The sequence below is a fragment of the Schistocerca cancellata genome, chromosome 11, assembly GCF_023864275.1.
Source record: "Schistocerca cancellata isolate TAMUIC-IGC-003103 chromosome 11, iqSchCanc2.1, whole genome shotgun sequence".
Classification (NCBI taxonomy): Eukaryota; Metazoa; Arthropoda; class Insecta; order Orthoptera; family Acrididae; genus Schistocerca; species Schistocerca cancellata.
This window is the reverse complement of record NC_064636.1, coordinates 58,445,372-58,462,372: the sequence shown is the minus strand read 5'-3', so window position 1 is coordinate 58,462,372 and position 17,001 is coordinate 58,445,372. Positions and strand designations below refer to the sequence as shown.

At 36.2% G+C, this 17,001-nt stretch overlaps 1 long non-coding RNA gene across 1 annotated transcript; it reads left to right on the top strand.

The window, feature by feature from the left end:
* Positions 1 to 12,320: 12,320 nt before the first annotated feature.
* LOC126108759 (uncharacterized) lies at positions 12,321 to 16,037 on the top strand. The gene is made up of 3 exons (XR_007523623.1): positions 12,321 to 12,375; positions 15,468 to 15,610; positions 15,919 to 16,037. It is a non-coding gene; the product is annotated as an uncharacterized LOC126108759 (long non-coding RNA).
* Positions 16,038 to 17,001: the final 964 nt, after the last annotated feature.

The window sequence follows — 17,001 nt, the reverse complement described above, 5'->3', positions numbered from 1 at the left end:
TGGTGATAATAATTTTTATTCTAGATTTTCTTTTGATGATAAGGATTATTATATTTTGTTTGGTATAATTGGTTTATTGTTTGTTGCTGTTTTTGGTGGTAGCCTTTTGTCTCGGTTAATTTTCCCTGTTCCTCATGTGATTGCTTTGCCTTATTATTTAAAGTTTTTAACTATTACTGTAGTTGCTTTAGGTGCTTATTTGGGTTGTCTTATTTCTAATTTTGATTTTTCTCAAAATTTATTTTCTTTAAGTATACTTTCTTTTGTCAGATTTGCTGGTTTTATATGGTTTATACCTTTTCTTTCAACTAAGTTTATTAGATATATTCCTTTAAATTTAGGTTATTATTCATCTAAATCATTTGATTATGGTTGAGGTGAATTATTTGGTGGTCAAAGTTTATATAGACTACTTATTTATTTAATTGGTTATATACAGGGTTGATATGATTCTAATTTTAAGATTTATCTTTTAACTTTTATTTTTTGAATATTTATTTTGGTGATATTATTTTTCGTTTACTTAAATAGCTTATAATTAGAGCATGACACTGAAGATGTTAAGGAAGTAGTTTTTACTTTTAGGTATTTATAAATATAGATACATTGTTTTTACAGTGAAAATGTTATGTTTTATTTAAACTATATAAATTTTAGATATGTTGATGGAGTTTAACCGGTAATATAAAAAGTTAGCAGCTTTCATATTGGCTTTACATTTCCTTAATTGGAACTTCATAGTTCAATTATATTATTAACAGAAATACACCTCTTTTTGGCTTCAATTAATAAGAATAAGGGTATTTTATTTACCAATCTTCCAGGTCGAAACTGACTGCGATATTTCGCTTCTTATTCTATTTAAGGTTGATTGATTATATCAATACTTTTTGAATGCAACCCAAATGTTATAGTTAACTACAACCCTTTATTCTGCTCATTGTAAGGCTCCTTGATTTCATTCATGGTATAGTCCACCTAATAATACTAGGATAAAAAAAATTGTTGATACTGTTCAGATTATAATGTCTGAGGTTTTTAAAATAATTACAATTGGAAGGATTAGTGCGATTTCTGCATCAAAAATTACGAAAATTACTGCAATTAAGAAGAATCGTAGTGAGAATGGTATTCGTGCTGATCTTTTTGGGTCAAACCCACACTCAAATGGTGATCTCTTTTCTCAGTCATTAATTAATTTCTTTGATAATGTTGTTGCAAGGATTATAACAATTATTGGGATAATAAATCTAATAAAAATTCTTGTAGATAGAATTAGGATTGTTTTTCTTGATTTATATCAAGATTTCTGATTGGAAGTGAAATGTACTATTTATACTAGAAAAACAGTTATCTACCTCATCAATAAATAGAGATGTATAGGAATAATCATACTACGTCTACAAAGTGTCAGTATCATGCTGCTGCTTCAAATCCAAAGTGGTGTCTTGGTGAGAATTGGTTTATTGAATGTCAAAGTAGACATGTTGATAAAAAATTGTTCCAATAATTACAAGTAGACCATGGAATCCTGTTGCAACAAAGAATGTTGACCCATAAACTGCGTCTGCAATGGTGAAAGGTGCTTCTCAATATTCGTATGCTTGAAGTATAGTGAAATATAGTCCTAGTAATACTGTGAAGAATAGTCCTTGTAATGCTTGAGTATGATTAGATTCTATTAAACTATGATGTGCTCATGTTACTGTTACTCCTGATGCCAAAAGAATAGCTGTATTAAGTAATGGAATTTGTATAGGATTAAAAGGTTGAATTCCTATTGGAGGTCATAGTATTCCTAGTTCAATAGTAGGTGCTAGTCTTCTTCTAAAAAATGCTCAGAAAAATGAAACAAAGAATAGTACTTCTGATGCAATAAATAAAATTATTCCTCATCGTAATCCAATTGATACAAATCCCATATGTAGCCCTTGGTATGTCCCTTCTCGTACTACATCTCGTCATCATTGGATTATAGTTAGTAGGGTAATTCCGAATCCGATTATAAATAAGTTAACGTTAAATAGGTGAAAACATTTTGCTAATCCTGATACAAGAACTATTGCTCCAATTGCTCCTGTTAATGGTCAAGGTCTATAATCTACTAAGTGGAATGGGTGATTTGAGTGAGTTGTTAACATAGGTTTAGTATACTTCTCTAGAATATAAAGTTCTTAAAATTGAGAAAACATAAGCTTGAATTATTGCTACTGCTGATTCTAGGATTAATAGAAGTATTTGTCCAATAATTAATAGTGAAATTAAGTTTATTGCTATAGATGGTCCTGTATTTCCTAGAAATGTTAATAGTAAGTGTCCTGCAATTATATTTGCTGATAGTCGTACTGCTAGTGTACCTGGTCGAATGACATTTCTAATTGTTTCAATTAATACTATAAATGATATTAATGCAGGAGGTGTTCCTTGTGGAACAAAGTGTGTAAATATGTGATTGGTATGATTAATTCATCCAAATAACATGAATCTTAATCATATAGGTACAGCGATTGCAAATGTTAATGCTAAATGTCTCGTTCTAGTAAAGATGTAAGGGAATAATCCTATAAAATTATTAAATAGTATTATAATAAAAATTGAGATAAAGATGAATGTTGTTCCATTAAATGATTTTGGTCCTAGTAATGTTTTAAATTCATTGTGTAAGGTTAAGTTTAGTTTATTTCAAATAATATTAATCCGTGATGGTGTAAGTCAAAACATTGATGGGATTAATAATAGTCCTAAGAATGTTCTAGTTCAATTTAATGATAAATTGAAGATGTTAGTTGATGGGTCAAATGTTGAGAATAAGTTTGTTATCATTTTCAATTTAAGTTTTTTATCTCAATTGTTCTTTTTTCTGCTCTTTTAATAAGATCTGGCTTAAATGAGAAAAAGTTTATTTGATTAAATAGAATTAATGTAGCAGAAAATATGATGAATAGGGAGAATCATATGAGAGGGGATATTTGAGGGATTTGTATTAAATTTCCCCATCAGAAGTAGTCGTTAATTCACTATTGTTTGGTTTAAGAGACCATTACTTACTTTCAGTCATCTGATGTATTTCAAGGTGTACTAATTATTTAGTTATTTTAGATTGACACTCTAATGTTATATATTTTAACTAACTCCTTAGATTATCTTAGACAATCACTTGATAAATAAGTTTACTGAAGTTCTTTCAATTACAATTGGTATGAATCTGTGGTTTGCTCCACAGATTTCTGAGCATTGTCCAAAGAACAGTCCAGGTCGGTTTATTGTAAATGTTTAGTCGACCTGGCGTTGCATCAATTTTAACTCCTAACGCAGGGACTGCTCATGAGTGTAGAACGTCTGATGCTCTTGTTAATACTCGTACTTCTGTATTTATTGGTAGAATTGTTCGGTTACCTACATCTAGAAGTCGAAATCTGTCGTTTTCTAGGTCTTGTTCTGGTGTTATATAATAGTCAAATTCTACGTCTATAAAGTCTGAATATTCGTATCTTCAGTATCATTGTCGTCCAATGGTTTTGATTGTGATTATTGCATCTACTGAATCATCAAGTAAGTATAATAGTCGTAATGATGGAAGTGCAATAAAAATTAGCGTAATTGCTGGTAATGCTGTTCAGATTGTTTCAATTAAGTGTCCGTGAAGTATGTTTCGGTTTGTATAGGCAATAAATAATATATAACTTAGGGCATTAGCGACCACACAGTAGTTGCTGCTAGGCTGAATACTGTAACACCTACAACCATCAAAAAGAAACGCAAAGTATATCTGTTTAAAAAAGCTGATAAAAATGCTCTTAACGCCTTTTTAAGAGACAGTCTTCACTCCTTCCGATCTGATCATGTAAGTGTAGAAAAGTTGTGAAATGTTTTCAAAGAGATAGTATCCACAGCAATTGAGAGATATACAGGGTGGTCTATTGATCGTGACTGGGCCAAATATCTCACGAAATAAGCGTCAAACGAAAAAACTACATAGAACGAAACTTGTCTAGCTTGAAGGAGGAAACCAGATGGCACTATGGTTGGCCCGCTAGATTGGGCTGCCATAGGTCAAACGGATATCAACTGCGTTTTTTAAATGTTTCCCCACAACACCTAGTATTGTCTTTCCATGTGTGTGAGTAACTGTATGTTCACTGTTGTGGGTAAATACATACAGCGTACACAGGGCGGTGTGTGAAACTGATAGCGATTACACGCTTCCGCTGTTGTAGAAATCTGCTCCAGATGCTGCAGATACCGTGTTGAGCTGAAAGTGGTAACCAAAGTACGGAGAAATATTCTTCGGGGCTCTGTTGCATAGCAATCAGATTGCTTTCAGTTCTGAGAAATGTCCAGTTACTATTGTGGATTTGAATGATCCATGAAGTGACTTCTTTTCCGAAGAAAACATCGAACTATTTCACTAGAACTGAACACTCCCGTCGGAACTGTTCTCAGTGGGTGTTTATTAGTAAATCACAATAGCAGTATTTCGCTGGGTGTATAATAAGACGTACCTTCTTGAAATGAACAATATTTTATTGTTCTATTAACTGATTTCCTTCCATATGCACTTATATTTTACAATGTGAATCAAAAACTCGCAATGGCGTCGATTTTTTACATCACAAGAATGGCTCTCCTCCCCTAAAATTACTCTTAACAAGAACAAAAAAACTCTATATCCTAAGAATAATTATGTGAGTGCTGACCGCCACAGAGTAATAAACAATATCTTTGTCTCTCTCTCTCGCACTGTCACAGCAAGTTACGCTGCATGATACATCATACTAGCTTGAAGGAGGAAACCAGATGGCGGTACGGTTGGCCCGCTAGATTGGGCTGCCATAGGTCAAACGGATATCAACTGCGTTTTTTTAAAAAAGGAACCCCCATTTTTTATTACATATTCGTGTAGTGCGTAAAGAAATACGAATGATTTAGTTGGTCCACTTTTTTCGCTTTGTGATAAAAATTTAAGTGCTCGTTTTTCCCGCATGCCATTCGAGAATGGAATGGTAGAGAGACAGCTTGAGGGTGGTTCATTGAACCCTCTGCCAGGCACTTTATTGTGAATAGCAGAGTAATCACGTAGATGTAAATGTAGAATCCCAAAAGACAGTCGCCATAACTTTTCCAGCCATAGGAACGCCCTTCGCCTTTTTTGGTGCAGATTCTCCCTTGGCAACACACTGTTTAGATTGTTGTTTGGTCTCAGGAGTAATCCATGGTTCATCCAGTGACGAAACGATGCTTCCTGAACAGCTGCAAACCATCCTTGCAACAGTTCACACTATTCCGTTTTTGGTCAAGCGTGAGCAATTGCACAACCCATCTTGCGGATAGGTTTCTCATGTCCAATGTTCATGCAAAATATTATGTACCCGTTCATTCTAAATGCCCACAGCACTGGCAATCACTTGCACCTTAACTCTTCTGTCATCCATCACCATATCATGGATTTTATCAATTATTTCTGGAGTCGTAACCTCCACAGGGCGTCCAGAATGTTCAGCATCACTTGTGCCGATATGGCCACTCCTAAAATTTTGAAACCACTTATAAACTGTTCTAATCGAAGGTGCACCGTAATGTTTATCGAGCTTCTCTTTAGTCTCCTGAGGGGTTTTGCTTTTCATTAAGTAATGTTTAATCACTACAAGAAATTCTTTTTCGTCCATTTTTTGACAATCACTTGACTTCCTTGATTCACACAAATGCCAAACACAAAGAAATAGACCAATACGGCTGAAACTTGGTGTGCGTTGTTTCCAAAGATGCTATAAACATGACCTCAATATGCGATGGTGGTGCCATCTCTCGGACTTTGCACGGACTTTTCAAACACCCCTCGTATGTTGTATAAATGCTTGCCATCCTATCTGAAACAGATATGGAATTACATACCATATTTTATGGACTATAAGTTGCATCTACAATTTAAGCAATTTTTAAACTACCATTTCTATTATTAGATTGCCAGCCGAGGTGGCCGAGCGGTTCTAGGCGCTACATTCTGGAACCGCGCGACCACTGTAGTCGCAGGTTCGAATCCTGCCTTGGGCATGGATGTGTGTGATGTCCTTAGGTTAGTTAGGTTTAAGTAGTTCTAGGTTCTAGGGGACTTATGACCTCAGAAGTGAAGATTCATAGCGCTCAGAGCCATATTATTAGATTAAAAAGCCAGACTGAAACATTCTTGGTTTATAAAACGGAACTGACCTTTAAAATCACTGAAACATGTCATCTGAACTTTCATATCATCTTCATCATGTTCTTCTTCTTCTTCATCTTCACTGTCATCGTTGTCCTGTTCATGTATAAAATGGTCTTCACTGCCATCGAGAGCATTACTTATGCTGCACATCTTGAAAGATTTAACTATGTCTTCTCTCTCTTTTGAACACGACTGTTTTATCCACTATCACATGACACACTTGTTTGAGTGTAGGTTACGTTAAGGTCCTGTGGCGTGACTTCATGTTGTGTTTCATCCACCATCCATTTGTTCCATTCCTCTCTAATATACACTTTAAATGGTTTATCTATTGAGACATCAAAAGGTTTCATTCGTGAAGCAATTCCTCCTGGGATAACAGCAAGCTCGTTATTTCCCTGTCTCAAATTCTCTTTCACAGAATTTTTCAAATGACTACAAAACTGATCTAGCACACAACTCTTCTTCAGTAAAGCACTTTCTTCCTTCTCTCCCACACTCTGCTAAACCTTTGTTTCTTACCAGCCTTATCCATCCAACCCTTGTCATGTACATGAACAATAACACCCGGCAGAATTTCAGAAGGTTTTGGCGTTGTTTGGCGCTTGAAAATTATCACTAAATTAAGTTTAGTACATCAGTAAAACTTGAAAGGACGACAGTATAGTGCATTTTTTCATCTCAACTTGTTTTTATAGTTACAGTTTCAGCACATTTCATGCCATTACACGGCACATCATATGTCAGAGCAGTTTCCTCCATATTGGATATTTGGCTTAGTTCGACAATGGTTTTCTTTCGATGTTGAAAAATAAGCCGATAGAAAGATAATATTTTCTCCTTATACTCTTGTGGTATTTTCTGAGACCGTTTGGTCCTGGTTTGGTTGCAAAGTCCATGACACCTCATAAACCTGTAGCACCAACCAACTCCACCCTTAAAGTCTGTCAATTTCCACTGTAGTAATAACTTATGAGTATGTATTTGAATCATTTTTTATATTAATTCCAATGCCATTTTGACGGTGTCCTTGAATCCATTTCAATATGTCGTTTTCTAGTTTTGTCCAATTTGCGTTTAGTGCTCTACTTGCAGATTTAGTCTTCCTCATTTTTTTTCATTTCTTCTTTACTGGCCCGCCAATGACGAATGGTTTCTTCTGTTGGCGGTGGGCCAAAATGCCACTCAGCGTCTTCTTCATAAGCTATTACTTTCAATTTATAGGCTGCATCATATGAATGCCATTTATTTTGTTCTATTACGAAACTAGCTACTAACAAAAATATTGTATTGTTTCCGATAATATAAATCACTTTCAATTCGAGTTCACTAGCACCATAGACTGTAATGACGCATCAGTGGCTAGACTGTGTTATGGGTATGTAATGGCGGGGCGGGAGTGAGACAGTGTTATAGCAAGCTTGCGAATCCCCACAGCTCATGTTCATCGCATCAGTGCACTGCTGCTCCCAGTTTAATCCGATGTTGTCAGATAGAGATGGTGTCCCACGGTATCAGATGTATGTCAATTTTGAAGACATGTGGGAATTTTAAATCAAACACCGGACTTTTATATTAATTTCGAGTACAAGACGAACCCGAATTTTGAAGTCAGTTTTTCGAAGAAATGAAGTGCGTGTTATAGACCGTAACGAGTACTTGCTCGACCACTGCTTCTGTTCTGTTCCTGAGTTTTTGGAACACCAAGAAAACATAGTGTAACTCATCACATATTCTTAACCATAATGTTCTTTCAATCATCTTATTGTTATTATAAATATGTTACCAATATCCAACATGTATGGAATGACTTCTCAGAATCACAGTATGCATAAACTTGCATATACTGTTATCAATACTGAGTTATTCCATGTAGTCTGTTCAAACTATTAAGTGTAGAATGAACAAAGAACTACAAATACAAATAATACACCATTGCTTCGTGTAGCCGACAGATGTCAGTACAACATGCCGCTTTCACCCAAGTTGTAGGGGAGAGCTTCGTTTCAACCGAACGATCTAAGGAAGTGACGTCGAGATGACGTAGCCCCGCGTTCGCAAAGTATATCGATATATCGATCGGCGACTACAAATCGAGCTGACGTAGTGGCGGGAGAAAATCGAGCTGACGTAAAAGTGGCGTGAGAGTCGTGTGTTTATTGTTTAGTGTTTACTGTTCTGTGCTCACTGCTGTAGAGTTTTGCTGCTGCGGTATGTCGCAAACTCCTGTTTGGGGCACTTCTTCGACTATGTCTACTGACCGTGTTGAAGACCGGTAAGCAGATGTGTTCGAGAAGTTAATGCGTTCAGCGTTGAAAGATGTCTGTATTGACAGAGAAGGCGACATCCATGGATTTTGCGAGACAGAAGAGGATGTTGTCCAACTTCTGAGCAACCTGCGCGTCCATGGCTCCGCATACTCAGTTAGAAGAAGTGCGTATTATCGCCAGCCCCCTTCAGGTGCTGCTAAACGTAAGTGAAAGTGTTCCTAATTCGTTTTTGTGTACAGATGTAACATAATTACATAATTGTTACATAGATGTATTCCATTTATATCCTTTGGCTGCGTTAAAAATAAATGTTATTAGTTATTTGTAGTAAATAATGTCGTTCGTAAATCAGATTTGTACATTTCTCGAGTTAAACATGTCTTGCATATTTTCATTCTGTGAACACATTACACTTTTCATTCTTGCACTACGTACTGTTCAATCGAGTAAATCAATCATAGTAGGATGGGGAAGACAGCAAGCCATGTAGCACACACGAAACAATCGCCAAATAACATTAATGGCTATGTAGCTAAAAATATAAATTTGCTTATGGGAATGGATAACTAAGAATGAAATTTCAAAAAGGACAACCATTGTCAAAGTTTATAGAATGTAGCCTACAAATAGAATTTGTTACTGTAGTGTGAAGGAAACAATTAGTTTTCTCCATATACATCAGAAATTAGAAATGTGGGAGAAAAAAAAAAACACGCACACATTAATAGAATGCGGTGAACAAAAGGCATGTGGGAAGAAGAAATGAAAGAACTTGATTTTGGAAACATTTAAGACATGTAGGGATTAAAATGTAACTCAAGTGTAGATCCTGATACTTTTTTTAATTGAGTATTTATAGCAGCATCAACGCACGAAATGCCAATCTTCCTGTCTCTACTCTGGCAAGATTTTTTACAGTGTATCCTAAACCTCACTGACCACAGGCGACTCTGTATTGTATATCTATTGATCATTTGGGTCATTGTTCCTGTACAGTTAAAACAGCTTAATTTACAAAACTATCTACCCATAGTGAGTGAAAATACTGCAACTAAGTACTGACATCACTTCCATGCTGTTTGCTTCAGTGGTCAAAGACAACTACTTGTATCCAGTAGTGAACTATATCCACTCGTGTATGAATAAACTGATCTTAATTGTACTAGTTCATGACAAGGTAATTGGTTTTTGCACTAAATTCTGTTGGTTTTTCATGATGCTATCATTCATATTTTACATAGGCCTGCTACATAAGTTTCCATGTACATCAGTGGCCTACCCCATATATGTGCAGTGACATGATTGTAGATTTAATTAAAATTCTGTTTTTACCAGATGAGACAGGCTTCGTCTACAGCCACACAAAAGGCAACTTACCAATACAGTTTTTTGGTCCTGTTTTCTGTGTTGAAAGCCTAGTAAAAAGAGAATGTACTCTTGGCCCGTTATATCATAAAAAGGAGACTCCTGTTGCAGAACTTCTGGTAAGTAAAATAAAGATCTAAGTAGCAATTACATATATTTTCAATCAAAAAGAAATAGTTACAGGGACTTACTAAATTTTGTTCATTTTATACATAAAGGTGTACCATGTTAGCCCAAAGAAGAGGAGAAAAGTTCTCATGGACACACAAAAGAAAAGCTGTCCAGCAACATTGGATGTTAAGTGTGTCAGGGTATTCCCCGATTATGCGATAAACTCAGCAACAGACAGTTAAAAAAAAAAAAAGTGAGTATCCAACTGAGTAATGTGTGTAGATATATTAGCCTGATTAGATCATTAGCCTGATAAGTAACATGTATGTCATTTAGCTAGCTCTTGTATATAAATATTTGTAATTCATTGATAAATTTCTTTGTATTAAAGGTTACTGAGAAACTGAAACGAGACTTGGAGTCGACACAGGTACCAAAAAGTTACCTGCGATATTATGTGGCTGCTTCCCAAGCAAGCCGCCATAATGTTGTGAATGTGTGGAAACAATTGGACACATACACCCTTTGCTTTCGAAAGAGATCAGGGATATAGTTACAAATGGGACGAACTCAGTTAGGATTATTAAGTTAGAACTGGAAAGATTTGTGGAAAACAATTTCAATGGGGAAAACAGACCAGATCGGATGAACATAATGTTTTACCCAACAGATAGTACAATTTATAGCCATATGTATCGCACTCTATTTGATTTGAAGAAAACTGTTATTGGCCAAGATGCATTAAGGAATCAAATTAATGGGTGGGAAAAGGAATCGAAGGCTGGGAGATTTTTTTCAGACCATTTACAGATGACAATGGAAAAGTGCAGCCATTGCTTTTTTGTCACCAGCACAAGTGGCAAAGGGAACTTTTGAAAAAGTATGGTAGGGTATGTTTGCTTGATGCAACATGCAAGACAACGAAGTATGACATTCCATTATTTTTCTTGGTAGTGAAAGCTAATGTATGCTATTTAGTAGTTGGGATATTATTCATTCAAGTAGAAAACACTGCATCAATTAAGGAGGTGTTAGAAATTTTCAAGGCATGGAACCCAGACTGGAATCCAGTTTCGTGGGTTACAGATTTCTCTGAGCCTGAGATATGGGCAATTAAAGGAACATTTCCAATGTCGAGGGTTTATCTTTGTTTATTTCATCAAAAGCAAGCCTGGCAATGGTGGCTTAGCAAAAAGAACAATTTAGACGTACTGGGAGATAGTGAGCAAATTCTGAAGCTGTGGGAAGAAATTGCAGAGTCACCATCTGAAGAACAATTCTTAACTGCAAAACAAAACCTTTGATCTCATGAATTGTTAACTAGAAATTCTGGTGCACTTTATTATTTTAATAAGCAATGGCTTTCAGTATCTGAAAGGTGGGTGAAGGCCTATGAGGACAAGGAGAATTTCTTCGCCAATATAACTACTACTAATGGTGTTGAATCACTAAATAAAAGAGTGAAACATTTTTTTTTTCTTAGACATTCAGCAGATAAAACATTGACAGGTGTTGTTAAAGTTTTAATAAATGATTTCCTCCCTAGCCTGTTCAAAAAATATTGTCTGAAGAATTCAGCTGTGAAATCTTACAGCAGAGAGATTCCTCACTTCTTGCATAACAAGTCACACGAATTTGTGAGTCACGTAATGAAAAGATATTCTTCAGCGCAAACTGAACTTACCGAAAGCTCAGTGAGAGAAATGGGTGAGGAATTATTTTGTGTAGAATGTGCTGAGGCCAAGGATTGTTACTATGTGGTGAATTCTGCAAAGCCTAATTGCACATGTGAAGACTTCCATTTCTGCGCAATTTTCATTTATTACCCTGACTGGGACTTTCATAAGTTGAATGACAGTTACAAGAACAGCCCTTTATCTCGATGGGACCTTTAGGTTTGGCTCAAGCAGCAGTTGGTCTGAACCTGCCAGCCCTGTATTACAAAGTTCAGAGGATACCAGCAGTGAGGAGGCAGTGACAATCCCAGAAGCTCAACTTCAGCAGAGGAGCAAGATGCACGGGAATTAGCAAGGCAGGTCATAAACCTGACCTACAACTGTAAAAACAGAGAAGCAATTGCTAGAACGCTAAAGAGGCTTCGAGAATGTGTGGACGATTTAACATCGTCAAACCCACAAGCTGGTGGTCTTCCATTATCAGGATCATAAAAGTGGTGTGTGTGTGTGTGTGTGTGTGTGTGTGTGTGTGTGTGTGTTGTGTGTGTGTGTGTGTGTGTGTGTGTGTTGTGTTTGCTTTGATAATGTTTCGTGAGGGAAATTCAGCTTCTTGGTGTACCACATACCGCCCAAGTCTCGTAATCACACTGTATGAAAATGGATGGAAGGTGTAAGATACATGCTTTGCTTGAACAGCTGCAATCTGAAGTATCCTACCTCTCTGCTGAAGCAAATTTAGCTCCAAGAATATGTAAGTGAAAATAAATTTATTGAGCATACATTTTCTAAAACTAATGTACTACAACTATAATCATTGAAACTACTACTTACTTGCATTGATGCCCATACCAATCACCCTGGACTAAGATGAACATAAATAAAATACAAAATACAGCTCAGCCTCCTGAATCAGTTAGGCATGAACATAGCAAGACAGCCAGTAGTATTTATTTAAATTTAATAAACCAGTTCCTGAAACCAATTTGACTTTATATAATTGGTGATAAAATCTAGGTCAGGGGCAGCAATAGTCAAAATGGTGCTTATCTACTTCCCTTTGGTTGGTGACGCGACAGTTTTGCGTAGCCAGAAGAATGATTCTTTGACATATTCAATGAGAGACAAGAACAGACACAATATACTTCTAGCACTGAAATTGTAAAGCATTGTTATGTTTTCTGTTTTTCATTGTATTCGTGAGTTTTGAGAATTTTTTTGTGATAAGGGGCACAAGCTATAAATTACTGATTTCAGTGATTGTTCTGCATGATGATGTCATCTGCTTGTGTATATCTCATGGATTAATTGTAGAGACATTAAAATGTCAGATGTAATGGTGAAATGACTCTTAAAGAGTAAGTGGGTGGAATCGTCTGGAAGTGCAGCATAAGCCTCCACTTTGAGGAACAAGATCAATGTTTTTTTTTAATTCCATCGTGGAGGAAGGTAGGTGGATCAGTATTCATTGATAGTTACATATGTGATATATTAAAAAGCACCGTTCCACCTACCTTCTTCCATGATTTAAGTAAAAAAACATTGATCCACGTACTCATTGTTCTTGTGTACATTGATTGCATACCAACTCAAGAGGAGAAAAATATTTCACTCCTTTCTCGAATATACCATGGGTTGTGACACTGAACTCAGTTTTCAGATGCTAGCACAGTTTAAATAGCTGTGACCCAAACGGGGAGCAGTTAAATATATGATTCTTGTTTACAACAATGTTTCATCCTTTCTTTCAAATGTATTACATCGAAACATATAGTCTGTCTACTGCTATCTCATTGGCTGTATAACACAGCTGACACACCCTCTTTTGTTCCATTATACTTCACAAGAAGTACTGAAAACATTCCTGCATGAAACGTATAAGTACGCCGCTGGCGCTATTCTAGATTTTTCACAATAGTTGGTTCAAAATTTGGGCTGCTTCCACATAACACCCATTGTCTAGTTTGCACAAGTGCCAGCTGCCCCTAAATAAATGTTTTGCCCTTCTCCCCCACACCCCTTCCTCCGCTCATAGTTTGTCCTACCTTACCAAAAACTTTTCCTGTTCTAATAATATGTGCCTTATAAATCTTCCTGTAAGCAGATTCTCTCTCTGTCTGCCCCCATTCCCTCCACCTTATCTCTCGTACAGTTTTTTTTTTTTTTTTTTTCCACTACATATTTCTATAATTACCGAAAGGTAGAGGCACCTGGGATGACTCAATCTACATGATTCTTGTACTGTACTATGGGGTACAATTTTCGATCTTTTCTCTTAAAAGTTTTATTGTTCCACTGTTGTGGAATTTGCTGTATACAGTCTGGTGGTGATCAGATGGAAGGAGCTCTTGTCTTAAGTAGCTAATGCCTCATCACATGCATGAATGGACTAAATGTTGTTGTACAGTTACTCTGACACACAGTTGGCTGTTATATACAATTCCCAAAGATTATTCAATTAGTCTACCTATATGGGTATACATATATGAATTTGTCTGAGGCTCTGGTCTGTAGATCCATTAATCACTAAAGTATTGGTATTTTCATCGGTAGTATCATTCCAGTAGCTACTTATCCCCCTGCTTGCCAATCTTCTTGAGAGATCAACACACACTCCTTGAGCTGCCCTCATTTTTTATCCTGCTCCTTTAATTTCTAACAGTGAGATGGTATAGAACCTCACCTATTTGGAAAGATTTACCCCAGTAGCTCTGACATTTTCATTGACCTATGAAGTGCAGGGATAGGTACATAAAAAATGGAGACATTAATCTGTTGCATGATACCACTCATTCTATGTGTGTAATTCCTAATGTTTTATCAACTCATTGTATAGAGTATAGGGGTGCTTGGTAAAAGTCATGTCACACACAGTGTTTGATTTTTTCCATACTGAAATTTTATGACACGTGTTACATCTGCAATTACTTATGTAAAACAACTACCAACCATGAGGTGAAAGCAACCTTGCAGATACAGTAAACAATTTAGACAGTGTTGCAAGAGGATCTTTGATGGTTGATAATTAAAGACAATGGGCTAAGCCCTTAGTCACTGCTGATAAACGTATCCTGTAAATTGTAATTTACTACAATGAAATTTGTATGTCATGGCAGGCAGTGGTCTACACTTTGCTAAAGACAAACTGACATGTTGCTGCTAATTCCAAATTCACACAGTATGTTTGACATTCACTATCCAAGAACTAGAAATTGTCTGTTGAAGATGAGCTTTAATTGAAGACTTCCCAATTGTGGCAGACTTAATGAAGTAGAATATTAACATTACAAAAAGGATACAAAATGTTCTCACAAATTGGTACAATGAAAAGATTGATAACTCTTAGCTTTCAGCCCAAAGGCCTTCATCTGAAATAGAAAAATACACACCCATGACCAATGTCTCTCACTACTGTGGCCAGAATGTGTGTCTAATTTGTATTTCAGATGAAGGAGCTTTGGCTGAAAGCCAAGATGGATAACAGTGTAGAATTGTTATTCCGTCCTGGGCTTTGCGTTGTTATAGTATTACCATTCTTATACATGTTATGTGTACTCTGCATCAAGTAGAATGAATCTGTACTATTTACTGCGGTTATTCAGTGTACATACAGATTATTATATTGCAAAGGAAATTTTCTCAACACCTTGTCAGTCATATATAGATAGCAGTAGTGATAGGTAAGAATTGCAATCTATCTTTTATTTTAAAGTTGTGGGTGGTGTGGGAGTTAGCTCCTTTTGCAGTTAAACATGTTACGTATGCTTCATCATTAAATATGTTAAATATGTATTGTTTGCCCTTTTTTGCTTACTACATGAAAAAACATTATTTCACGGTTCACAGGTACTCTGTGTTCTTGTGCCACATTTAAAAGCAGCATTCAGATCAGCTGTTTTGGTTCTTTTGTATTGCATGGGAGCAATGGACAAGCCACAAGCAAAATTTACAAGGGAGTTGCAGTTGCAGATCACCTTGGCAACATCAAGGTATGTCAGTATCTGCATTGATTTTTGATTAAAATCAATCATTGTATTCCCATTCAGGTGACACAGTTGTCTTCTCCCAGCAGCGAGAGGCAAAGTTGTGATCATTTTCTGAACCACCTCCTCTCGTGGAAAGTGTAATTGACACACAATGCATACCCATGTGTGGTAGTCCCTACCGTTAAAAATAAGGTTGCTGTGGCACATTACCTGGTTGTGTATCATCAAGGTGCATAATGTGATAACATTTATTTACATAAATTCTTATTACAAGGCAATTTTTTTCAATTAATTTTGCTTTCTGCACTTAGACCATATCAGTCCAAGGGAAAATATAATGAACACAAATGAGTGAGTGCTCAGCTACAGTTTCAGACAAATGGCTGAATTTTCCAGGTTTTCTGTTCAGTGAACAAATTACCACATGGAGACAGAAGTGAGTATAGTATCTGATTCTGAATTATATTTCTAGGAGCATGTTATTTTACCACTTCACTGTACATGATTTGACAACTTTGTATTGTTACAGGTTGCTGCAGAAGTGGCCTTGGTGTTCAAGTAAGACAGAAAGGCAAATTTCATGATTTTTTTTTTTTTAAATCATGATGCTATTACATCATCCTCAGGATAAGATGTAGCTAGTGCACACATTTTCAAAGTCTGTTAATGTTTATAGTGCTGTATGTCAGGTTTATAACCAGCCTAGCTAACTGCCTTTCATCTTGTTCCTCTGATGAAGTTGAGCTTCTGGGATTGTCACTGCCTCCTCACTGCTGGTATCCTCTGAACTTTGTATTACAGGGCTGGCAGATTCAGACCAACTGCTGCTTGAGCCAAACCCAAAGGTCCCATCGAGACAAATTAAAGGGCTGTTCTTGTAACTGTCATTCAACTTATGAAAGTCCCAGCCAGGGTAATAAATGAAAATTGCACAGAAATGTTTGCATGGAAGTCTTCACATGTGCAATTAGGCTTTGCAGAATTCACCACATAGTAACAATTCTTGGCCTCAGCAAGTTCTATACAAAATAATCCCTCACCCATTTATTTCACTGAGCTTTCAGTAAGTCCAGTTTGCATTGAAGAATATCTTTTCATTACGTGATTTACAAATTCGTGTGACTTGTTATGCAAGAAGTGAGGAATCTCTCTGCTGTAAGATTTCACAGCTGAATTCTTCAGACAATATTTTTTAAACAGGTTAGGGAGGAAATCATTTATTAAAACTTTAACAACACCTGTCAATGGTTTATCTGCTGAATGTCTAAGAAAAAAATGTTTCACTCTTTTATTTAGTGATTCAACACCATTAGTAGTAGTTATATTGGCGAAGAAATTCTCCTTGTCCTCATAGGCCTTCACCCACCTTTCAGATACTGAAAGCCATTGCTTAT